General features: G+C 46.4%; 1 protein-coding gene across 1 annotated transcript in view; it reads right to left on the bottom strand.

Annotated features, from left to right (window-relative positions):
- The window catches only part of LOC144761653 (cytochrome P450 4B1-like), a gene marked incomplete at its 5' end in the record, with an annotated part of 385,112 nt that overhangs the window by 329,393 nt on the left and 29,991 nt on the right, over positions 1 to 25,728 (bottom strand). The gene's annotated exons all lie outside the window — the stretch shown is intronic.

The following is a 25,728-nucleotide window of genomic DNA, read 5'->3' as shown; positions in this document are numbered from 1 at the left end:
GTCCGGCATTGATCTGTGGCTGGTTATTCTGGATGTCGCGTCCTAGGCCACATCAGCGGACCACCTGGGGCGTACCCAATCGGACCACTTAACGGTGCATCTGGTCCTGCTGGCTGACCCTCCACCACATATTTGCATGGAGCCTAACTAGGACAAATCTATCAGAGGTACCTTAGAAGGGCTGAAGGCAGAAATCTTGCTGCCGGAACAGCAACACCTCTTGAACCCTAACCCCGCTACACTTGCAGACATGAGATCAAAAGTTTACTGAATACCACACAGAGGCCAAGAGAGAGGCGGCATATCTAGGCAGAGAGGCACAGGCCGGCAATTATGGGGAAGGCGACAACCCCAGCCAACCCTCGCAAATCTATTAAGGAAGCCACACGCCTCCTCATTTATAACAGAGCTGTAAGATGACACTGCAGGAAGGACTATGTCCCCCAGCAAAAAAATAAGCATGAATCTCTGCATTTTATTCCCAATTGTACACTGCCAGTGCTGAGACACCCAGCGAAGTCATAGAGCAATACTTTGACTCTAATGAGCTCCGGAGGCTCAGTGACGAGCACCGCGAGTACCATGGGAAGCCATTTATCAATGAAGAGATAGGAAAAATAATATTGGGAATTCGCGTTCCGCGAATTCGCGCGAAAGCGAACTCGCAATCCGCAAAATCTGCGAATTTGTGGATTTTTTTTGCGTGTTCGCGAGGATTTTTGACAGTTTGCGAGGGTTATTTACAAGTTCGGGAATGCGAACTTACTTGTGTGGTCGCAACGGTCGCGACCATGTTGTTTCTACGTGTCCAGCCTGTTTGTGACCCTGTGGTTCATCGCGGCCACCCTCCGGTTCATCACTGCCACCCTCTGGTTCACCACTGCCACCCTCTGGTTCATCACAGCACCCTCTGGTTCACCACTGTCACCCTCTGGTTCACCCCTGTCACCCTCTGGTTCACCCCTGCCACCCTCTGGTTCATCACAGCACCCTCTGGTTCACCACTGACACCCTCTGGTTCACCCCACCACCCTCAGGTTCAGCACTCACCCCTCCCACCCTCTGGTTTATCACAGTACCTTCTGGTTCACCACTGTCACCCTCTGGTTCACCCCCGTCACCCTCTGGTTCTTCATAGCACTCTCTGGTTCACCACTGCCACCCTCTGGTTCACCCCTGCCACCCTCTGGTTCACCACTGCCACTCTGTGGTTCACCACTGCCACTCTCTGTTTCACCATTGCCATCCTCTGGTTCACCCCTGCCACCCTCTGGTTCAGCACTATCACCCTCTGGTTCACCACTGCCACCCTCTGGTTCACCACTGCCACTCTCTGGTTCACCACTGCCACCCTCCGTTCACCCCTGCCACCTCTGGTTCATCACAGCACCCTCTGGTTCACCACTGACACCCTCTGGTTCACCCCTGCCACCCTCTGGTTCAGCACTCACCACTCCCACCCTCTGGTTCATCACAGAACCTTCTGGTTCACCACTGTCACCCTCTGGCTCACCCCGTCACCCTCTGGTTCATCACAGCACTCTCTGGTTCACCACTGCCACCCTCTGGTTCACCCCTGCCAAGCTCTGGTTCACCACTGCCACCCTGTGGTTCACCACTGCCACCCTCTGGTTCACCACTGCCACTCTCTGGTACACCACTGACACCCTCTGGCTCATCACAGCACCCTCTGATTCACGACTGCCACCCTCTGGTTCACCCCTGCCACCCTCTGGTTCAGCACTGTCACCCTCTGGTTCACCACTGCCACCCTCTGGTTCACCACTGCCACGCTCTGGTTCACCACTGTCACCCTCTGGCTCATCACAGCACCCTCTGATTCACCACTGCCTCCCTCTGGTTCACCCCTGCCACCCTCTGGTTCAGCACTGTCACCCTCTGGTTCACCACTGCAACCCTCTGGATCATCACTGCCACCCTCTGGTTCATCACTGTCACCCTCTGGTTCGCCACTGCCACCCTCTGGATCATCACTGCCACCCTCTGGTTCATCACTGCCACCCTCTGGTTTGCCACTGCCACCCTCTGGATCATCACTGCCACCCTCTGGTTCATCACTATCACCCTCTAGTTCATCACAGCACCCTCTGGTTCACCACTGCCACCCTCTGGTTCATCACTGCCACCCTCTGGTTCATCACTGCCACCCTCTGGTTCACCACTGCCACCCACTGGATCATTACTGCCACCCTCTGGATCATCACTGCCACCCTCTTGTCCACCACTGCCACCCTCTGGATCATCACTGCCACCCTCTGGATCATCACTGCCACCCTCTGGTTCATCACTGCCATCCTCTGGTTCGCCACTGCCACCCTCTGGATCATCACTGCCACCCTCTGGTTCACCACCGCCACCCTCTGGATCATCACTGCCACCCTCTGGATCATCACTGCCACCCTCTGGTTCATCACTGCCACCCTCTGGTTTGCCACTGCCACCCTCTGGTATGCCACTGCCACCCTCTGGATCATCACTGCCACCCTCTGGTTCATCACTATCACCCTCTAGTTCATCACAGCACCCTCTGGTTCACCACTGCCACCCCCTGGTTCATCACTGCCACCCTCTGGTTCATCACTGCCACCCTCTGGTTCACCACTGCCACCCTCTGGTTCACCACTGCCACCCTCTGGATCACCACTGCCACCCTCTGGATCATCACTGCCACCTTCTGGATCATCACTGCCACCCTCTGGTTCATCACTGCCACCCTCTGGTTCATCACTGCCACCCTCTGGTTTGCCACTGCCACCCTCTGGATCATCACTGTCACCCTCTGGTTCACCACTGCCACCCTCTGGATCGCCACTGCCACTCTCTGGTTCACCACTGTCACCCTCTGGTTCATCACATCACCCTCTGGTTCACCACTGCCACCCTCTGGTTCATCCCTGCCACCCTCTGGTTCAGCACTGTCACCCTTTGGTTCATCACAGCACCCTCTGGTTCACCACTGTAGATTATGGGGGGAAGCACACCTGCCCAGCCGCAACTGAGATGAATTAATTTGGGGCTGGTTAATGAGTCACTGAATTATGCGCTTCAAGTCTGGCACCTGCTTCCTTAGCTGTAAGTGCTTCCTGTTGCAGTTTAATTTTTTTACAGGAGCATTGTGCCATACTTGTAACTAATCTCTGACCCTGCTTTGAGGGTCAGAGCAGGGTGAGAGAATAGTTGCAAGTAGGCAACTGAACTCTGGAGGGGCCCCTCGGGAAGCACTACAAGGAATGGTTACAAATTAGCTTGAACTTTTGTACCTGCTAAGTCCTTTCAGTTTTGCAAAATTAGTTTTTCTGCAATTTCTCGAGATTCGCGGGGCGCGAAATCGAACTCGCAATCCGCAAATTCGTGTGAATTTGCGGATTGGTTTTTTTTGCGTGTTCGCTGGGTTTTTTGCATCTTCGTGGGCCGCTTGCAGCGCAACGACCGCGAAGTTACCCATGCGGTCGTACATGGGTGCGGCCATCTTGTGCGCATTGCGTATTTCCAGTTCCGGGTGCTAGCTGCGTGCTCGCGTGGTGCGTTTACGGGTTCGCAAGCGTTTTTGCGTGCTCGCGGGGGAAATATCGCGCAAACGTACCCACGCTGTCCTCTATAGGCGCGGCCATCTTGTTTTTCATTCATTGCTATGGTTTTTGGGCATGCTACCTTTCTATCCATCTTACATCTTTGTAATCCTATGTTTTTCTTAACTTTTCTTTTGCTTGTTTTTGCTTATTATCTATCTCTGCAATTTCCTACATCTATATTTTGTGTTTTTTTTAACTTTTTGTTACTTTATTACCTACTTTATTTCTTTCGCTCTCTCTCTTATTTTTTTTCACACCTATTCTTCTTTCCTTCTTCTTGTGCCCAGGACCATGGCTAAGGGAGTCGACAAGGGCAAGGGGAAGGGCCCAGCACCCCGTACCTGGCTCCCTTGCGGGTGTTTGAGTGGGGAGAAAGTCCAGGCCAGGGAGATCTTCTCTGCAGTGGAGCTTGCCGCCTTGATGGTGTTTGTTCAATTCCACCTCCCTAAGACCGTGGCAGCAGGTGGGCAGATTGCTTCCGGTTACGGCCTCCGGGAGCGTCGCCATCTGTGGGAGAAGGTGTGACGGGCCATGTGTAAGGAGTCTGGGGTCCGGCGCACCTACCAGCAAGCGACGCACCGGTGGACTGACATCCTAGACCGGATGCATGACACGCTCGACCTGCTAGGATTGGAGATCCCTGGCCTTGGTAAGTTGCTATTTAATAACTTCTTTTTTTTCTTCTGCTCTGTTATATTGCTAATCTATTTTTTTCCTGAAGAGTACGAATGCTGCTGGTTTGATTACATTGCAGGTAAATTAATGTTTAAATAGCTTCTGTCATTGCAGGTGCTCGCCTGGTTATTGGCGTTGCTACTATGCTTACTTGTTTGCAACTTTTTAGTCATTTGAGAGCATTACTACGTAATGCTAGAGACAGTAGACTCAAGTCTAGTCCTTCTTTGTACTCCTGCTGCTGCCACTTTGAAGAGATAGTGGTGGATTGATACGTAGAGTATATTATTTATTACTTGTTATAGGACATTTGTTAGTGGTCTGCAATCATGATGACGGACTGTGTCTGTCACGCGACGTCTCGTGCTGCTGAGTGATGGCAGTCGTAGTAGAACCTTTTTGTTGTTGATGTAGTTAGTGAATTACATAACTTTCCTATTAGATGGTCTGCGAATCCTGCAATACTGTACTACTATCCTCCTAGTTGACCAGATGAGATGCAATTGTTGTTAATTTGTTCCCCCGACATAATTTTATATTGTGTTCAAAGAAATCAAATATTTCCAAAAAAACAATCATCCATGTTGTGTTTCTTTATTTCATGATCACCAGAACCTCCCAGGGGCAAGGCGCCGGCGGCGACTGAGACTCCGGTGGCAGAAGGTGGACAGGATCAGTCCCTTGCAGGCTCTTCTGCTGGCCCCAGTAAGTTGTTCTATTGTTATATTAATACTTATACTTCCCTAACTTTTACAGCTCCTAATCATTACAAACTGTTTCCTAATAATTTTATGTTTTACAAAATAGTCTTTGATCTTCTTGTAATGTAGACTACTTTCTACATTCTTATCCTGCCTCTACCATCACTCTCTGTGCTACTACTATTTACGATTATGAGTCAGCCTGTGTAGGTAGCTAAACTTGCCCATTCGGCAAACGGTGTGAAACAAAACTCTGAAACAGCAATATCTCTAGACACTGAGTGCAGTCCTCTGTGTTGCCCTTGCTGTCTATTCCAGTCTTCTTAATGTAAGTGCTTGGACAATTTCCAACAACAAAATGTCATTTTTTTACACCAAGTAAAAGGTAGCAGTTGCCTTTTTGATTTGAGAGGAGCACATCCCATACCGCTAGTGTTTCAGGGACTATTCTGAACACAAAAAAGTATGGACAAGATAAATAGGACATTGTTGATGATAGGTGCAGTTCGACTTTCGACATACCTCAGTCCGAAAAGAAGTTGAACCCCCAATCCCCTGACCGACTATCTAGTGTGGCTGACCAATGATTTTACGACCCAGAAGAACAGAAGAAGACTATCGCCGAGTCCCGGCCTATCTGAGTCACTGAAACATGACTGCCAAGTGCAGTAGTTCAAACCTTTCCGCTCACTCACTCGTGAACAAAAACCACACAGTGTTTGTTAGTTTTAAAGTTTTATTTTCAATTAAGAAATGAAAACATTAGTTCTTTATTTTTAATAGCGTAGTATTCTGAGCGAGCAATGGTTATGGATGAAGATGACGTTAAAAGTTTGAACAACATTCCCATGAATGAAATTAGTATGACTCAAACTTAATAATAGTTAACAGACACATGAAATTATTAGAATACCTGTGCAGGAGCCCCCACCTTCTTTAAAGTACTTAAAGTACTGCTGGTGATGACTTACTAGTAGTTGGTGAATCGTCTGGCAGAAGGGCAATGGAATCTTCTTTCTGTACTGAGAAAAATGGTGCACGTTAAGCAAGCATTCATCAGCTGTCATAAGAAGAATTGTAGCATTTAATGGAATAAGCATATAAAAGGTTAACACCCGCCCCAAAACCGTTACTTTTTTACAATCCCAGTAATAAAAAATGTGTTATGTAACATTTTCTTCCATTACGAGACAAAATAGGGGGTTGTGTATGGCATCTGAAAATATGACATGTTTTTCCTAGACGTCACAACATCTGATGCGGCACAGATGACCACCAGTGCCGGGGCCAGCAGTGCGGAGGGGTCCACTCTGGATGCGGCGGCGCCAACAGGAGGAGCTGGGGGGGAAGACTCAGCAGCGGCGGACTGTGGTAAGTTATTATACTCCTTACTTATTGACATTTTTTTGAGCAGGCTCACAAAGGAGTGTATGATGTACTGTACAGTAGCACACAGTACACTAGTATAAGTACACTGTACTGTTAAGAACAGTTACTAATTTAGAACTTTTTGGGCTATCACGGAGAAGACAGTCAACCTTGACTTGTAATAGCATTAGCAGCGGTACTTCTCGGGTAACCAATGGCCCCCTCTATTTCACTTCAACTCAGCTTACTGTGAAGCCAAGTCATATCAGATGTAGTTTAGGGATGTGAAGAACGAAAAGTTAAAGAAGGGTGAAACTAAGGACGAGCGAGTCTTAATATTTATGACTGTAAAGAATGGTTTGGTTGAATGCAATTCAACATAAGAAGACAGTGGTTTCCAAAATATAATGAAAAGGGTGTTAGTTGGTTGTTGACAAAAAGAAATTTTGGTACATTTGAGACATTAAGAAGAATCACAGACGTACTTCGGAAGCCTGGATGTTATCTTATTTATCCTCCTCATCGATAGCAGAGGTGTATGATGTAGTAGAGCAGACACTGAGTGGATGAAGTATGGCCAGTGGCAGTGCCAGCCACCCCTAAAGAAAAGTAAGACATTCCTATCCCCACCTGCATGTACTGCTTAAAGTACTGTGAGACTGCATCATCATGGCCTGTGTCTGTATTTCTTGGGTGCAAGCTGAGTGAGCTGCCATTATGGCGGCTACCACAAGTTCACGAACCAGTAATTTCTTTTGCAAAACAAGAGAAAAAAAGTAAAAAATGCATTTTTTTAGTACTCTCTGACTATGTATTTAGTAGTGAGTCCACCCATAGTGCTGCTAGTGGAATTCCTGAAACTCCCAGTAATGTCACAGGCTTACAAAGACGGCAGAAAGATACATGCCAAAATGTTATACTGTGTTTGCTACTTGCTGGTGTTACTGAGTGTCAACTTTCCAATGAATTATTTTGACTTTATGTTAAAGACTATTGGCTACAGTATTTTTCTTTCTTTCTTCATAGATGCTACTCCAAAAAAGCTCACCTGCAAGGAGATGGCTGTCCGGGCCAGGGCCCGTAAGCTGGAGGCTATTTGTGCCGAGTATCGGCGGTTGTGGGCTCGGGAGCATGAGGAGACATCAACCTCTACATCCTCCTCCACTGCCCCGGGTCCACCAGCTATAAGCCTCCAGCCAAACGGAGCCGTGGCCCGACAGCCTCCCGCGGCCGCAGCCGCACAGCAGCAACAAAATCAGCGCCCCCCCCCAGATCCTGGATGGTTCGTGTGCGCCGGCTACGTACAAGAGTGGACTACCTGGAGCGGTTGGGCGAAAAACAGCTGCGGGACGTGCAGCAACAGCTTTCAAAACTACGCCACCGGAGGAAGTGACTGTCCCTTGCCCCTTTTTTAAAGACTGTTGGGGGATGGGAATTGGGTGCTTGGGAAAGGGGACTTTTGGAATTTTGGACATTGGTTGGGTTAGGGAGGGGGGTGAGTTCGGGTAATTTATTTTATTGTTGTGCTGACAACAACATGAATATATATTTCTTAATAATTATTTTTCTTACTAAAACACAGTATACGCGTTCATATATTATTTTGTGTGGGGGTTGGTGGTGGTTACTGGACGTTTGTTTTCTTCAAACTTACCAGCATGAATGAAACATCTAGTCCTGAAATGTACCAAAATGCAAGTAACTGAGTTAGTAAATTTAGTAGCCCTACTACTGTACTTTACTAGTAGTACTGTCAGTCTCTGCTCTCCTCCCAACTTAGTCCTCCTAGCCCATTATTCTACCTCTCCAATATGCTTATCTTACCTGTGATTTGTGTTTGAGAATCGGGGTAGCTCCAGGGCTGGCTGCATTGCAAATGGTGATTAAGGTTGGTTGTTGACTTGAATCCTCGATGGATGCAATATCATTGTTGTGCTGGTAGCAGCAGTGGTACACACTGGCAGTATCACCATATGAAAAAAAAGGAAATGAAACATTGAGTGGCCTGAGCATAGCATTAGAAACAGTACAATAGATAGTACGGTACTGAACAGTGCCCTAAATTGTAGCCTAAGCAGTGGCAACGTAAGGTAAACATTAAGCATTTGATTGTTCACGTCGTGTAGGAGGAGGATGTTGTTATCAAGCCACTATGGCGCACATGAACTTCTGATTGTACTAATGATTTTGGTTGCTTTGACCTTATCCTCCCCAGCAAGTGTGTGGAATTTATTGTTGTTTTCAGTCACACCTCAATGAAATACCACACAGCCCGGGGGAAGAGGGTTAGGGTTTGAAAATTGGATGGGAATGGAGGTTTTTGGGAAAAAGTTTGGTAGAGAGGAAAAAAAACACAGCATGGACAGTCAAACAACAAATGAAGAGAAACAAATCTTTGGATTTGAAGATATTGATAAATCGTTTAATTGGACATAAAGGAAGTTCACTACTGCATGCCAGAAGTTGTTTACTAAATGGATGGTTAGGTTACTGAAAAGTAGTACTACTACTTACTGCAACTTACTTGTAACTACGAAGAAACAAGTTGACAGTACAGGGCTGCAGTCATTACGCAATTTCACTTGCCTCTCTGCCCTCAGAGAGAATAAACACTTAGAACATTAAATTAGTGTTAAACATAGCATAGACGTATCAAATAGCTGGAGGGATGAATTTGAAGCAGAGATCAAGCAAACGCACAGAGTCACACTGGTAGAAGTATGTTCAAGTTCACAAGGATATCATTTAAAAGATAAGGAGAATTTTGGATACTGTTACTGTTTTTTGTAGTTGTCCCGTTGAATTTGTGAAGTCGATGCATCCAGCCATTCCTCTTATTCGCGGTACTCCTTCATTCCATCGGATGCTCCGTCGATCAATCTTGATGACCAGACACACTGTCCACTGCCTGCCTGATGCGGAATGGCGGATCGCTAATTGTAAGTCTGAGTAGTACATCGATGGCACAGGGTAAAAGCTTGCCTGTAATTGTTGATGGAAAAACACAACAGTAAGTGATAAATACACCTCGGAGAAAAAAATATATAAGGTACGCTGTGTAGTGCAAAAATTACACTTTCAGTTTGAGAGATGACAATCCCCAAAATCTAGAACACCCCACATTACCCTCCCAAAAACGTGCAGAATACTGCTTTTACCTTGCAGAGGCCTAATTTCAAATCGTGCCAAAACGCACTCAGAAAGTATGCCCAAAACCCCCCTTTCCCACCTTGGATTTTCTTCAAACCACTTGCAATCAAAATTAGACATTCCCACAAGCTTTCCAAGAGTAAGACCCCACCCAGTCGTAAAAATCTAGAACACCCCCAAATACATGCAATACAATACTGCTAACCCTAACGAGCTCTAAGTTAAGAATAGTGCCAAACGCTTTCTTCAACTAGGCCAAATCCCCCCTTCCCCACCATGGATTTTCTTCAAACCACTTGCAACCAGAATTACACATTGCCACGAGTGCTCTAAGACCCCAGAACCCAGTTGCAAAAATCTATAACACCCCCAAACACATGCAATACTGCTGCTAACCCTAACAAGCCCTAAGTTAAAAATAGTGCCAAACGCTTTTCACCATGGATTTTCTCCAAACCACTTTTATCCGGTATTAGGCCTTCCCAGCAATGCCCCCAGACCCGTCAACCCAGGCGAAAGCAAGTTTAACACCCCCAAACAGCCAAAAAGCAAAACCGGAAAAGCTCACACTTTGAAATATTTAGGCCTCATTCCAAAATCACTCCAAGCGCGCTCTGCAGCTAGGCCCTAACTCCCCTTTTCCACCATGGATTTTCTGAAAAACAAATGCACTCAAATTTAGACTGTGCCAGCAGTGCTCCCAGACACCAAAACCCACCCCAAACACCAGGAACCCCCCAAACAGCCCGCCAAAAACAGGCAAGTGAGCAAAAACGGAAAAACTCCACCATGGATTTAGTCCAAACCACTTGATTCCGATATTAGACCTTCCCAGCAATGAACCAAGACCCGCCAACCCACCCGCAAAAAAATAGAAGACCCCCAAACAGGCAAAAAGCAAAAATACAAAAACTGGCACTTAGAAATATTTAGGCCCAGTTCCAAAATCACTCCATGCGCGCTCTGCAGCTAGGCCCTAACTCCCCTTTGCCACCATGGATTTGCTTCAAACCACTTGCAATCAAAACTGTCCATACCCAGCGTTGCTCCAAGACCCCCCATCCCCCCAAACACCAGGAACCCCCCCAAGCAGGCCCCCGAAAACACGAAAGTGAGCGAAAACTCTGAAAAGTGAAAACCTTTTTCACCATGGATTGTCCCCAAAACACTTTTATCCGGTATTAGACCTTCCCAACAATGCCCCCAGACCCATCAACCCAGGCGAAAATAGGTTTAACACCCCCAAACAGGCAAAAAGCAAAAATACAAAAACGGGCACTTGGAAATATTTAGGCCCAGTTCCAAAATCACTCCATGCGCGTTCTGCAGCTAGGCCCTAACTCCCCTTTGCCACCATGGATTTGCTTCAAACCACTTGCAATCAAAACTATCCATACCCAGTGTTGCTCCTAGACCCTCCAACCCCCCCCAAACACCAGGAACCCCCCCAAGCAGGCCCCCAAAAACACGAAAGTGAGCGAAAACTCTGAAAAGTGAAAAACTTTTTCACCATGGATTGTCCCCAAAACACTTTTATCCGGTATTAGACCTTCCCAACAATGCCCCCAGACCCATCAACCCAGACGAAAACAGGTTTAACACCCCCAAACAGGCAAAAAGCAAAAATACAAAAACGGGCACTTAGAAATATTTAGGCGAAGTTCCAAAATCACTCCATGCGCGCTCTGCAGCTAGGCCCTAACTCCCCTTTGCCACCAGGGATTTGCTTCAAACCACTTGCAATCAAAACTATCCATACCCAGCGTTGTTCCAAGACCCCCCAACTCCCCTCAAACACCAGGAACGCCCCCAAACAGCCCCCCAAAAACAGGCAAGTGAGCAAAAACGGAAAAACTTTTTCACCATGCATTTTGTCAAAACCATTTGATTCCGATATTAGACCTTCCTAGCAATGCCACAAGACCCGCCCACACGGCACTCTGAAATATCCACCATCAGTCACTGCCCTAACTATATTACTGCCAATATCCGTGCAAACATAACCAACTATGCGATTTCTTGGATGCAGCCATTCCTTGACCTTCCTGTTAAACTCCTCCAAAAGGTTAGCTGCAGTGTGAGATTTCTCCATGGCAAACATGCCTACTGTTGCATGTTTGCGAGTAGCTTGAAAAACTTTCTCTGTGTCAACACCTGCTTGTAACTGTTGTGTGACCCCTGCAAAAAGAGACCCAGTGTGCAGCGATGCACATGTAATCAAGGGCTTGGCAACTGGTCCACATGTCTGTTGTCATGTGGATAGTGTGAACAGCACTCTTCAGAATAGCTGCGCCAATCACCTCCAGCACATCTTGATGTAGTGCTGGAACAGCAACCCTGGCAAAATAGGACCGGCTAGGAACCTTCCATTCAGGGCAGACTGTTGCCACAAATTCTAGAAACCCCACCCCTTCCACGAAAGAAAAAGGGAGAAGGTCCAGCGCTAGCATTTTAGCCAGTTTTGCGTTATACAGACGTACCATTGGGTGGTTGCGTTCAAATGGCGCCTCTGACCAGAATAATCCTCTAATGGTGGGCTGGACCATTTTACGTGATAATGATAATGACTTCTTCAAACCAGTTAGGCCCAGTGATGTAGTTTTTCGCATTGGTGTCTCTACCAGACTCTTAGTGTGCCTCATACATGTTGCAGGGGTAGAGGGTGTGGGCGATACCACTGCAGTGCTGCTGCCAGGGGTACTGGGTGTACCAGAAAAAATGTCTGTCGCTTTTTCACTTCCCCCCTGCACGATCAGCCTCTCATCATCATCAGATGCAATATCAAGGGATACATTTGAATTTGTTTTTATTTTGGCTTCCTCGATCTTACTTAGGTGCTTATACCACTGGATAGGGTGGTGTTGTTTGAGATGACCTCTCTGGCCTCCGGTACCATAGTTGGTACCAAGCTTACCCCGACTAACTGATACTTTACAAATCGAACAAACGACTAGGTTTTCCGCCTTTTTGCTAACAGTAAAGAAGTCCCAAACTGAGGACTGGAAATGTCTGCTGGTGGTGGAGATGCTACTTTGACTTTCAATGCCAGATGAAGTGGAGGATGGGCATGGCTGAATTTGTTTCTGTTGTTCGCTACTTGAGGTCGCGCTGGATGGAGGTCCCTGCTGGCCCTTCTGACTAAAAAATATGGAAGCTGTAGGTCCTTTGGGTGTTGTAGTTAACTGCGTTGGTGGTGGTACCAGTGCCACGCCACCCACATCCACATCCAGCTCAGCAGCCATTCGGGATAGGGTTACAATGTCTGTCTGCAGCGTGCCTGGAGTGACGACTGTAATGACTGGGTCATCGTCAGACTGTTCATCAGCAGCAGAAGACACTACTTCTTCTTCCTCGTCATCACCCATAATTTGAAGCCTTGCGGGAACCTTCCTTTTAGGCTTAGCTACCTTTGTCGGCTCATGGCGTGCCTCACTCTCAGACTGCATTTGTGGGTTCCGTTCAGGATCAAGGTCATCAGAATGAAGGGGGCTTGAAGAAGAACTTGTAGTAGTAGTAGCCCTCCTTGACCTTTTTCTTGCTGGGGATCCTGGAAGACAATGGATCAACATCAGGAGTGGCTTCCTCGGATGATACTTCCGCTTCAATATCAATTTCCTGATGTGCCCCTACTTCTGGAGGAACAAGCGTTTTAGGCAGTTGTGCCACTCCATGAACCTCTAGTTGCACCTCTCCATGCACCTGTCCGTGCGCCTCTCCTTGCGCCTCTACTTGCGCCTCTCTTGCGGCTCTACTTGCTGCTCTACTTGCGCCTCTCCTTGCCCATGAATTTGCGCTTGTACTAGTTGCACCTGTGGTTGTCGTTGCGACTGTGGTTGTTGAACACTCGTCAGCTGAGTTACCCCAGGCGTTGATTGGATGGTACTTTCTTGTGATGAGCCAACATCACTGGTCGATGGTGATTGAACAACCAAAGTGGCTGCCGCAGCAGCACTCATGGTCTTGGACCTACCTTGGCGTGGTGGCACTGAGCCCAATGAAGCGGAGGTGCTGCTTCCAGCTTGGTCTCCGGCGGACACCGCTGCTGCTGCAGGCGTAGTTTTTTTCCAAAAAAAGGTGTCGGTGGGCACACCAGTCTCCTTGGTAGGTGGTGCCACTTGCTCCTTCTGCTCCTTCTTACTGGCATTGGCACTGGCAACTTTTTTTGCTGAGGCGCTACGGCCACCTTTCTTTGGGGCCATCTTCTTTAGATGTCAGAACAGCAGGCCGCAGTTGCACGAGTTGCAGAGTTGTCTTGTCTGTGGCCACACGTGATGTCACGTGACGTTGTGCTGCAAACACCGCTGCAGGACTCCTTCCTGGCAATGATGGTTCTCTTGTGCACCTAAAAGCAATGGAAGCCAGAGGAACATCAGTTAAACACCCCAAAAAGTCGAAAAACACACAAAAATCACCCCAATTTAATGCCATCCATGCCCTCAGTGATGTTTAAAATCAAGACACCCCACAGAAAGACTAGGTCCAAGCACCACTGAGTACCCCTGGGCATAATGGATGAAAGCAAAGCAAACTGGGTGCAGGCCTGAGCACACTGCCTGGCTTCAAAATGGCCCCTTGATGCCCACCACATGGCTAGGCCCTGCCTGGACCAGGCCTCAAAATGGCCCCCACCCAAATGGCCAGGCCCCAACAACACCCCAAAAAGTCAAAAAACACACAAAATTCACCCCAATCCAATGCCATCCATGCCCTCAATGGTGTTTAAAATCAAGACACCCCACAGAAAGACTTGGTCCATGCACCACTCAGTACCCCTGGGCATAAAATGGATGAAAGCAAAGCAAACTGGGTGCAGGCCTGAGCACACTGCCTGGATTCAAAATGGCCCCTTGACGCCCACCACATGGCTAGGCCCTGCCTGGACCAGGCCTCAAAATGGCCCCCACCCACATGGCCAGGCCCCAACAACACCCCAAAAAGTAAAAAAAACCACACAAAATTCACCCCAATCCAATGCCATCCATGCCCTCAATGGTGTTTAAAATCAAGACACCCCACAGAAAGACTTGGTCCATGCACCACTCAGTACCCCTGGGCATAAAATGGATGAAAGCAAAGCAAACTGGGTGCAGGCCTGAGCACAGTGCCTGGCTTCAAAATGGCCCCTTGACCTCCACCACATGGCCAGGCCCTGCCTGGACCAAGCCTCAAAATGGCCCCCACCCACATGGCCAGGCCCCAACAACACCCCAAAAAGTCGAAAAACACACAAAAATCACCCCAATCCAATGCCGTACATGCCCTCAATGGTGTTTAAAATCAAGACACCCCACAGAAAGACTTGGTCCATGCACCACTCAGTACCCCTGGGCATAAAATGGATGAAAGCAAAGCAAACTAGGTGCAGGCCTGAGCACAATGCCTGGCTTCAAAATGGCCCCTTGACCCCCACCACATGGCCAGTCCCTGCCTGGACCAGGCCTCAAAATGGCCCCCACCCACATGGCCAGGCCCCAACAACACCCCAAAAAGTCGAAAAACACACAAAAATCACCCCAGTCCAATGCCATCCATGCCCTCAATGGTGTTTAAAATCAAGACACCCCACAGAAAGACTAGGTCCATGCACCACTGAGTACCCCTGGGCATAATGGATGAAAGCAAAGCAAACTGGGTGCAGGCCTGAGCACACTGCCTGGCTTCAAAGTGGCCCATTGACCCCCACCACATGGCCAGGCCCTGCCTGGACCAGGCCTCAAAATGGCCCCCACCCACATGGCCAGGCCCCAACAACACCCCAAAAAGTCGAAAAACACACAAAAATCACCCCAATCCAATGCCATACATGCCCTCAATGGTGTTTAAAATCAAGACACCCCACAGAAAGACTTGGTCCATGCACCACTCAGTACCCCTGGGCATAAAATGGATGAAAGCAAAGCAAACTGGGTGCAGGCCTGAGCACACTGCCTGGCTTCAAAATGGCCCCTTGACCCCCACCACATGGCCAGGCCCTGCCTGGACCAAGCCTCAATATGGCCCCACCCACATGGCCAGACCCCAACAACACCCCAAAAAGTCGAAAACACACAAAAATCACCACAATCCAATGCCATCCATGCCCTCAAGGATGTTTCAATTCAAGACACCCCACAGAAAGACTAGGTCCATGCACCACTCACTGCACCTGGGCCTACTGGCTAGTGAGGCTTTACAGGCACCCCAAAATTTAAAAAAAATCAACATATAACAGCTAAAATTCCATGACATAAATAAAAATTAAGTTTAAAAAAAATCACAGAAACAGTTGAATCATGCACCCATGACTAACCCTGGGCCTATTGGATACTGTGGCTACCCACAGGCCACAATATCGTTTTTTTACAGTTGTGAAAAAGTTTTAAAATTGTAGTTGCAGCAACTGCAATGCCCCAAACAAACAACACCAACTTACTTGTAAAATCTCAAATCCAAAAGTGATCCAAACTACAAAGTCCCAAAAGTCCTCAAATACAAATATCCAGCCAGCAGCCACAAAAAGTAATCCTTCCAGCTCCAGATCCAAATCAAAAGTGACCAGGACATAGGCAAAGCACTGGGAGGAGCCTGCTGGACAGGAACAGGAAGTTGTAGACTCTGGGGCACTTCCTTCCTCCCACCCCCCCCCAAAAAAATGGACTCCTTGCACCGAAAAGTGCTGCCAAATGTCAATCTGAGGAGTTATTCTGATCAAAATCAACATTGTCAGAAGGTTCATGCTGTCTGGGGTGGATTTCTTGTGCAGAATTGCATTTTTTGCAATTTCGGGAACGCGAGCTGTTCAAATCTCCCGCCGGAAGTCAGCGGCGCACCGCATCTACCTGTTCGGCATTGTTTACTCCTGCAATGCGTGATCGCGGGCCTTTATGACGTACTCGCGTTGTCAAACTCTCGCTGTGCAAGATGGCAAGCCGCGATGACGTAATTGCGTTCGAAAAACTCTCGCGCGATCATGCAGCAAGATCGAAAATGGCGCAGCACACGCAAACCGGGAGAAAAACAACTCGGCGGACTCAGAATCACGATAAGTCAACACCGCGCGCGCGATATTGTATTTTTCAAGCGCGACCAAGCAAAATAATTCGTAGCTTGTGAATTTGCGGATTTTTGGGCAAATTCGCGCGGATTGCAAAATTGCCAAAAATCCGCAAATTCGCCCGCGAAACGGATTTTACGCCCTACTTAAAAAGTAATTGCTTACTTCACAGCAAAAAAGCATCAGTATTGTTCGGGCTGACTCCTGTGTTCTACAAAGAATAGGCACCCCATTTCTCATCCCCCACCTTGCTGAAATGTACAATGAATCTGTCACGCTTGGCAGGTTTCCCCCCCTCTCCGTGAGGCACTGATCACTCTTCTTCTTAATCCCAACAAAGCACCTGAATGTTGTGACTCGTATTGTCACGTATCATTGAAAAACATAGACAATAAGATATATGCCAAACTATTGGCTAGCCGGCTCCTCCCCCTTATGCCTCTGATAGCACCCAGATCAGTTTGGTTGTATATCATGCCATGCCACATTGCACAACTTGTGCACCATCTTTCTATAATGCAACAGATCAACTCTGCCTTACAAGCGGTTGCTGCCTTGCTGGACGGCACCAAGGCATTTGAAACATTAGAGTAGCCCTTCCTCTTCTCACTCCTTAATTGCCTGGGCTTCAGCCTGCCCTCATTCAAAAGATTAATCTACTCTATACAATGCCACAGCACATATTAAAATTAATGGACAGGTGACTGATCCCATAGCTATCACCAGGAGCACCAGGCAGGGCAGTCCGTTATCTCCGAAGCTATTTACTATAGCCATGGAGCCCCTCGCTGCGTAGCTGCATTAGCACCATACACATGTGGCATTGGCTTATCGACCCAGCTTGGTAATCTCCAGGTATGCAGAGGACGTCGCATTGTACATATGCGAACCACAAGAAAATGTAGCTCCGATGATGAGAGAGGTGATATGTCTCAGATGCTACTCTGGGGTACAAATAAATTGGCGTAAATCCATGCTCTTTCCTCTCACCAATGCGACACTGCCCTTACCCACAGAATACGAAATAAAATGGGCCATGGGACCACCAAGTGTCTTGGCATAAGGCTGAGCAGAGACATGGAAAAACTTTGAAAAGCAAACTGTGGTTAAACCATGGAGTGGCATGAAACCAAGATACAGGTGTGGAATAATCGTCCACTCCCCGTGGCGGGCCGAATCGCGATTGCCGAAGTGAATGTTCTGCCTAAATTTCTATATCTGTTTTTAAATATTCTGATTCCACTCACCTCACACTTTTTTAAGAGACTACGTTCCTACTTGATCACCCTGCTCTGGGCCAGCCAACAACCCAGCATTGCCTACAAAATCCTGATGGTACCCTTCTCTCACAGAGGGATGGGAGCTCCAAACTTTACACTTTACACACACTGTACTCAGGCCAGATTCTTTCATTTCTTGTTCTACTCCATGTCCTTTCCGCCACACGTGGTTGTTGAGATGGATCTTGCCTACCTGTGGCCATTACAAACAGCATTATTTCTGCCGTGCAAGGCCCCTTGAGTCGAAATCAAGACAGCGGAGTGTGTTCGGTGGGCGTGGAAGGGGATTTGCAAACACATGGGGGGGACAAAGGGCTGTATGCGTTGGTGATACAACTTACAAACAAACCATCCTTACTGCTTTTGTATACAGATTATATGGTGCTTTCTTGACTGGGGGTGAATGCTTTGATTTGTTCTGCATTCCGTCCATCAATTGTGTGTCTTTTGCTTTCTCGCCCTACCTGCTCTTGGTATGCCCCGACTTGGGTCCTGGGCTCACTGTGCAACTGGATTCAAGCTATCATGGCTGAAGAGGGTTAAACCCTAAAACCGGTCATAGGATGCTTGTTTCCGGTCCAAGGAGGACCTGGCTTGGCAGTTCGGGCTGGACTGTTCCCATGAAGCACAGGTCAATACCGATTTGCATATGGCCAGGTCTAAACTGGGTGGCATGGTGAGTAAAAGAATGATGGATTTAACCCAGATCTCTTGACTGGGGGTGAATGCTTTGATTTGTTCTGCATTCCGTCCATCAATTGGGTGTGTTTTGCAGAGACCCTGGGCATACAAACCAACGCTGCCCTTTATCCCAACGGTGGGTTCCTCTTTCTCCCCGGGAATAGAACACCACTTGGCAACTTGCTATATTATCACATCAGAGCAACGTACAGAAACATCAAAAACAACATTTTGGACGAGCCAGTTACAGCACTTGAATACATCTACAGGGCTCTAATAATGAGCCACCTGGATTATGTCCTCCTGGTGGGTAGTATTGAATGTCTTCTGTCAAGGGTGAGGAGGTACAAAACTCGGCTGCTAGATTGATAATGAATCTTCCACCCTGCTCCCCCTCTGAGCCATCACTCTATTTCCTTAATTGGCTCCCGATCAAAAAAACGTGCCCTTTTCAAACTTCTCTGCCTGGTCTGTAAGGGTAAGGGTACTACCTGAGGCAGAAACTACAACCATGTATCCCAGCAGGGAAGCTTAGATCGAGTGATCTATTGCTCCTATTCCCAAAATACATCTGAACGACGAGGTTCGGGGGCTGCACTTTCTCATTCCTGGCTCCCTATCATTGGAATAGGTTGCCCTTTTCTATCCGAGCATGTACGCACTTCACCACATTAAAAAAACCTCTGAAAACCTGGCTCTTCTCTCAGTAGTTTTAACTCCACTCTGCGCCTACACTGTAACAGCGCCTAGAGATCCCTTCTGGGATGATTTGTGCGCCTAACAAATGTAAAAAACAAGAAAAAGAAGGGTCAGTGGACACCTCCCAGATCCTGTGGGAGGCGTTTAAACCAGTGTTCCAGGGACATGCACTGTCGCTAATTGCTGGTAGGAAGAAAGACAGGCAGAAAGAGATCGTGGAAGCAGAGGCAGAAATCAGCAGACTGGAGGGAGATCTAGAAACTGAGATTAGACATGGAAAACTCCCTACACTACACCTTAAACAAGATGAATACAAAGCTCTAGTAACTGACATGGCCAAAAGTCTTGGGAGGGAAATGTTGGGCAGAATATACGACCTGGGCAACAAAGCGGGGAAGCTAATCACCTGGTTTGACAAAAAGAAATGGGCTATTCAATTGGTGCCAGAACTAATAGGTGCAGATAACAGAATCATAACCAACCCACAAACATTGCAAATCACTTTGCAACTCACTTCAAGACAGTATACACAACCAGTGCACCATACACTGAAGATGAATCACACAAACTACTAAGTGACATAGCGCTCCCAGCCTTGTCAGAGGAAGACCAGCACTTCTTAGAAAGTACATTGACAACTGATGAAATAGCACAGGCCATTAGGTCCCTGCACTCCGGAAAGGCCCTTGGCCCCAATGGCTTACCCATTAAAATGTACAAACTTAAGCCCGACAAATTAGCCCCATACTTTAAAGCCTTGTTTGAAGAGAGCAAGGAGCTAGGCACACCGCACCTGGATCAAAGAGTGCCATGCCGGTCACTATACATAAGGAGGATAAACCCGAAACCAACTGCACTTCGTAAGGCCAATTTCCCTCCTAAACGCAGAGCCCAAAATTCTGGCAAAGCTTCTCGCAAACAAGCCTAGTCATAATAATTGGTGCTCTATATCATCCTGATCAGTCAGGTTTCATGTCACACCGTAATACAGTGCTGAACTTACGTAGAGTACATGGGGTACTGGGGAGAGCGGCTATAATCCAAGAGGAAACCATAATTATATCACCAGACGCAACCATGGCGTTTGATAGCACTGAATGGCCCTACCTATAGGCAGTACTTGCAAAAATGAGGTTTGGTCCAGAATTCATTCAGTGGGTACGGATCTTGTAGTCAGAGCCCCTAGCAAAGGTCATGGTCAACAACAAGAAGTCGGACAAATTCACACTGAGTCGGGGGACCCGTCAAGGATGCCCTCGCTCTCTTCACCTGTTTGCCCTTGCACTGGAACCACTTGTGGCAGTGATTCGTCAGAAATCTCTTCTGTATGTTCTCAATGGAGACCCACCCACTCCACCACATGACTGCCCAATCCAAAATTCACACAGTGGGCTTCAAATTCCTGGGTATCTTTATTTCCCCGGACCAAAAACACCGCTATAATAATAATCTTCTCCCGCCACTCACTAGACCCTGTTCCAATGTCATACTTAAAGGAGATTGAGAGCCTACAGAGGGACTTGTTGTGGGATGGTAAACCTCGCAAAGGTCACACGGAATTGGTATGACGGGGGGATTAGACTCCCAGATATATAAAAAATACTACTGGACAGCGCACCTTGCAGCCATTAATCATGGCACCTATGGTCAACCGCATGATCCGGGCTATGTCATTGACAGATGGCTTCTGCCGGGAGGGAATTACAGAAGGGCACACTATTCTAAACCTAAACAATGCCCCTTGACTGGACCAACTGACCATTCGGGCCAAATATGAAACGGCATCAACAAAATTCTGGCCCAGGAGCGAACACTCACATTGGCAACCCCCTTATGGGACTCAGAAAAATTGGATGACTTCTGGAGATCGAAGGGATTCGATTGATGGGATCGCATCGGGATCTCACAGATTAATGATATGTGGGAGAAGGAAAAAGTGAAAACATTTGCTTCTTTGCAACAACAATATGAGTTCGTTGACTCAGAGCACTTTTGATACACTCAAATCCGTCATGCACTACAGTCCCACTTCCCGAAAGGCTTCTCGCCTCCAGAACCCTCTCCACTGGATGATAGGCTGCTGGATGCTCACTTACCCGAGAAAGCCATATTTTTAACCTATGAAAGATTGGTCAATAATACGGCAGACCCCCTCGGGCCTCTGCGAGAGAAATGGGTGAGGGATGGCATTGGGCTGGACGATGAGGATTGCAAGGAAGCAGTGTCCTCCCCAAGAGCGGTAGCAATCTTGGCTAGGCTCAGGCTAATCCAACTCAAAATTTTACATAGAGTACACATCACAGGGCCTTGTTTGGTACGCATGGGTAAAGCTGACAGAGGAGATTGTCGGAGACAATCAAGTCAGGAGGCACATTTCTACATATAATATGGGAATGCTGTTACATACAATCATACTGGCACAAAATCCATGACATACTAAGCGAAGTTCTCACACTTATCCTCCGTCCGGAAGCATGTAGATGCCTCGTGAACATATGGGAACCTACAGATTTAAATGGTCACCATACGCAATGGGTCACATTAGGATTCATGCTGGCAAAGAGGAACATTGTAAAGTTTTGAGGAGCGTTGCAGCCACCGCCAGAGAGGCCTGGATAGAAGACCTAGACTGGTGTATGTTAAGGGAAAAGACTGTTTATACAGCCTGGGGCTGCCCTAAAAAATTGTCCAAAATATGGAACCCCTGGAACTCCTATCGAGGTTATATTTGCAACCTGCCACTTAGCATTGATCCAGACGATCCCTTCACCCCACAACCTGTAATTACAGTGCTCTAACACAAAAGTCTATCTATTGTTCCCTTCATCGATTGTAATGTACTGGATTCCTCTGTATTGTATACTACATGTCGATGAATGTTTAATAAAAAGAAATATAAAAATAAAATTCCAAATATACCAAATGTAAAAAAAACCTGCAACCATTGATAACCAGGACCCCATTTTTCCTCAAAGATCTACTACAACCCTGAACCTTCTTGAAAGCTTGGGTGAGGGCATTAATATCGAATTTCTCGTCACACTCGATGTAGAAGCCCTTTAGAATAACATACCCCAAGATGCCACCTTGGAAGTAATAGAAGCAAGCCTCAGGGATGAGCATTGGTCTTCTGCCAGCCCAGTCAGTTTCATCATGGAGTGTGCGACCCTAGCCCTTAACTAAATCTTCTAATTTAATGACAAGCTGTACCATCAGACACAGGGTACCTCAATAGGTAGTACGTTCGCTCCTACCTTCTCCTGTTTCTATATGGCCGACTTTAAAAAGAAATACATCCAGAACAATGACAATCCCCACCAGACCAATATTTTGGTCTGGTTGAGATATATGGATGCCATCCTCATCTTGTGGCAAGGCACATACATAGTTTGCCTAGAGTTCTGTCAATGGATGAATACCCGTAACCAATTTCTTAGATTCAGCAGTGATCTTTCGGCTTCAGAGCTACTTTTCTTGATCTACCTGTACGAGGGCAAGCCCTCTATTAAAACATAAAAAAGTCCACTGACAGGAACAGCTTATTCAGGTACGACAGCCACCATCCCACGCAATTGCTTGACAAACTTCCATTTAGACCATTCTAACCACTACGGCACAACTGTAGTGCCATCGATGACTACAAACAACAGGCCAAATTCCTCAGCACAGATTTAGTGGCTAGATACTAACCCCAAGCGGTGGCACAGAGAGCTTACAAGAGAGCAAGAAATACCAATAGGGTGGGCCTCCTGGAACACCACAAACTGGCTCCCAATGATGCGATCACTTGCGCAACATCTTTCACACCCCGATCTAACCAAATAAAAAAGATCAAGAAGCACTGGTCCATACTTCATACTGGTGATATGTCACCAGTTCCCCCACGTTTTTCCTTTGAATGCACTGCAAACATCAGAGACATAATCATGCACACCAGACAACCCCCTGAAAACACATCACGGCAACAGCAGCTCTGGGGCCTCCCGCCAATCACAGGCCATTACCGTTGCGGCCCATGCAGTGTGAGACCACTAACATGACCTTCCAAAGAAATCGAGCTGGGCCCTTCAGACATCTGGACCCAAAAGGCTCACACTAATTGCAATACCTGTAACTGTGTATATATGTTCACATGCCCTTGTCAGAAAAGGATTGACAGTAACAAGGACCCCCTGAGGTAGGATATGTTTCCTGGGTCAGGGTAAAAATTATATATTGACAAGTAACAACCAAGGCAAAACTAGGAACTAAACAATACAATGAAAACCAGCAAATTAGAAACAACACTAGACTAAGGAGAATGTATGGTATAAAAACAAACAAGATTTTTAATACATTTCAAATGTACATTTATAAAAATTATATAAAAAACATATGTATATTTTCAGCACAAATAACAGTACAATCAAGATACATAAAATACATTAAAAAGATTCCATAAAGTTGAGGTAGAGACGATTTCTTCGACACTAGGTGCCTTCGTCAGGAGAGTACAATCAAATTTATAATCTACAATACAATAAACATTTTTGATAAAAAACATTCACCATGTAATATTAGTAAACAGTAGTAAATCGCTGGTCTAATCATTGTAATAGTTCTTATTTATAAAAACAAAAAGCCGTTTTGAGTGTGTACATAGAGAGAAATATTCTGACATGTGCTTTGCAACGAAAGAGATGTTCTGGCATAAACCTTACCACAGAAGATAACAGCTAAAGACCTTGGATATGGAATAGCAAATATGATTTTTAAATGTGGGCAATTCCAGGGTTGAGAGGTTAAACCTTAATTTAGATGTGGATATGCCCTACTAAGTGTTTGGATTAGTCGGAATACATCAATTTATTTTTCATTAAGTGCTGTAATGCTATGTAACTTAAATAGACCTAATACTCATCTATAGGTAACATATATGACTATCTCTTTGGATACATACAATAACATTGGGATACTTTCATTGATTGCCACAGTTAATACCTATTTATATTTTCTACAATAATCTGTCTTGATCTAACAATTCCATCTTTAGTTTTTAAAAGAACTAAGAAAGATAATATCAACAGTTGAAAATATCTAGTTTGGACTGTACATAGTCTCACCTGAATTTATATAAGGATATAGCCCATCAGTAATCGGATTATGATAAAACTTCTACTTCGTAGTGTTGATAATTAATTGTAGCAAGGGCGCTCAGACAGAAAAGAGAACAGAGGTATGTACATGTAAACTATTTCAACTGTAAGACAGAAGGGTCACATAAAGGGAACTGGTGTATAGAATTTAAGTCAGTACCTAGTGTAGCGCTTAGGACCCGGTCGATAACCTGATAGAATGTTTCTAGACGATAAAAAGGAGGCCGGTGCCTTGATTTACTAAGACGTTTTAATGGCGTTTTCACTGGGTTTAATATTGCCACTTCATTTATCCGTATGTTATCTGTTTAAATGGGGCACAAAGGGATCAAAAATTCTCTTATAAACAAATGATAGTTAGTTTAAGTTTGAAAAATGATCTCTTAAGGTATTTAAAGGACTATTTTCAGATATGCACATACCTAAATGGAAGGATATTACGAAAGAATTCTTGGTCCTGGCCTGTTTTATGGTTCAATTGGTGTAACGTAGGACCACTACAAGAAAAAATAGTTGTCAGAAAAGGTACATCGGATGACAACCAGGGCTGCTAAACTAAGAATAACTGAAGACCGTAGTAACATCCAATTTGGTAGTACCAAGTCCAAAATGCTCACTTAGTACACTGAGATGGCCCACACATTACATGATCTACTTTGTACAATACTCGAATTCGACTTCAACATTACATAACAGGCTCTCATCTCAAAAGAACAGTGATGGGTATACCAACGCTCCAAACACCTCACAAGACTTAACAATGATATCCCTTGGACTCTCTCTTACACCACAACACATGTGATCCTTGGTTACTCTGTTTCCCCACATGTTCCCCCCTCCCTTGAAACCCTGTACCACATATTTCCCACCCTGGGCCAGCCCTCGCAGTACTGTGGATGCCCTGTATTTGTAACTGAGCAAGGATCCTCTTTACCTTGTTCACCTTGTTTCTGCAACACACCCCATTCGGTTCCTTCATCATTTATGAGAGCCTAGGTCTCTTCTTTCGCTTTCCTTGAGCCCCAGGCAATTTATCTCCTTCCCCTCTTGCTACCTAGCGTGACTGTCTTCCTTTACACAACATCTTGAGCATTCACTCGCTTTTGGCTCGCCCATTGGCGTCTTTGAGCCCACTCAGGTTCCATTTTCTACACAAGTCCTCCACTACAAGATGGCGCTGTTTCCCTTTCCTTTTTTCCCTATTTCAAAACAGCACAAATGTGTACCTCTCCTACGATGTACTAGATATGAGCTAGTCTTTTCATGTGTCTCGCATGCAAGCAGATAGGACCAATCCGACATCCTCCAGCATCCCTGTTGATATCCAGACATGGGTCGGTCCCACGCTACGGAGGACCTGTACTTGTTCCACTTACCGTGTTGCTGTCTCACCATAATATCGACAAGGCAGCA

Source organism: Lissotriton helveticus, chromosome 6 (assembly GCF_964261635.1).
Source record: "Lissotriton helveticus chromosome 6, aLisHel1.1, whole genome shotgun sequence".
NCBI classification, from domain to species: domain Eukaryota; kingdom Metazoa; phylum Chordata; class Amphibia; order Caudata; family Salamandridae; genus Lissotriton; species Lissotriton helveticus.
Note: the sequence above shows the minus strand (reverse complement) of the source record. Positions and strands in the feature narration are given on the sequence as shown.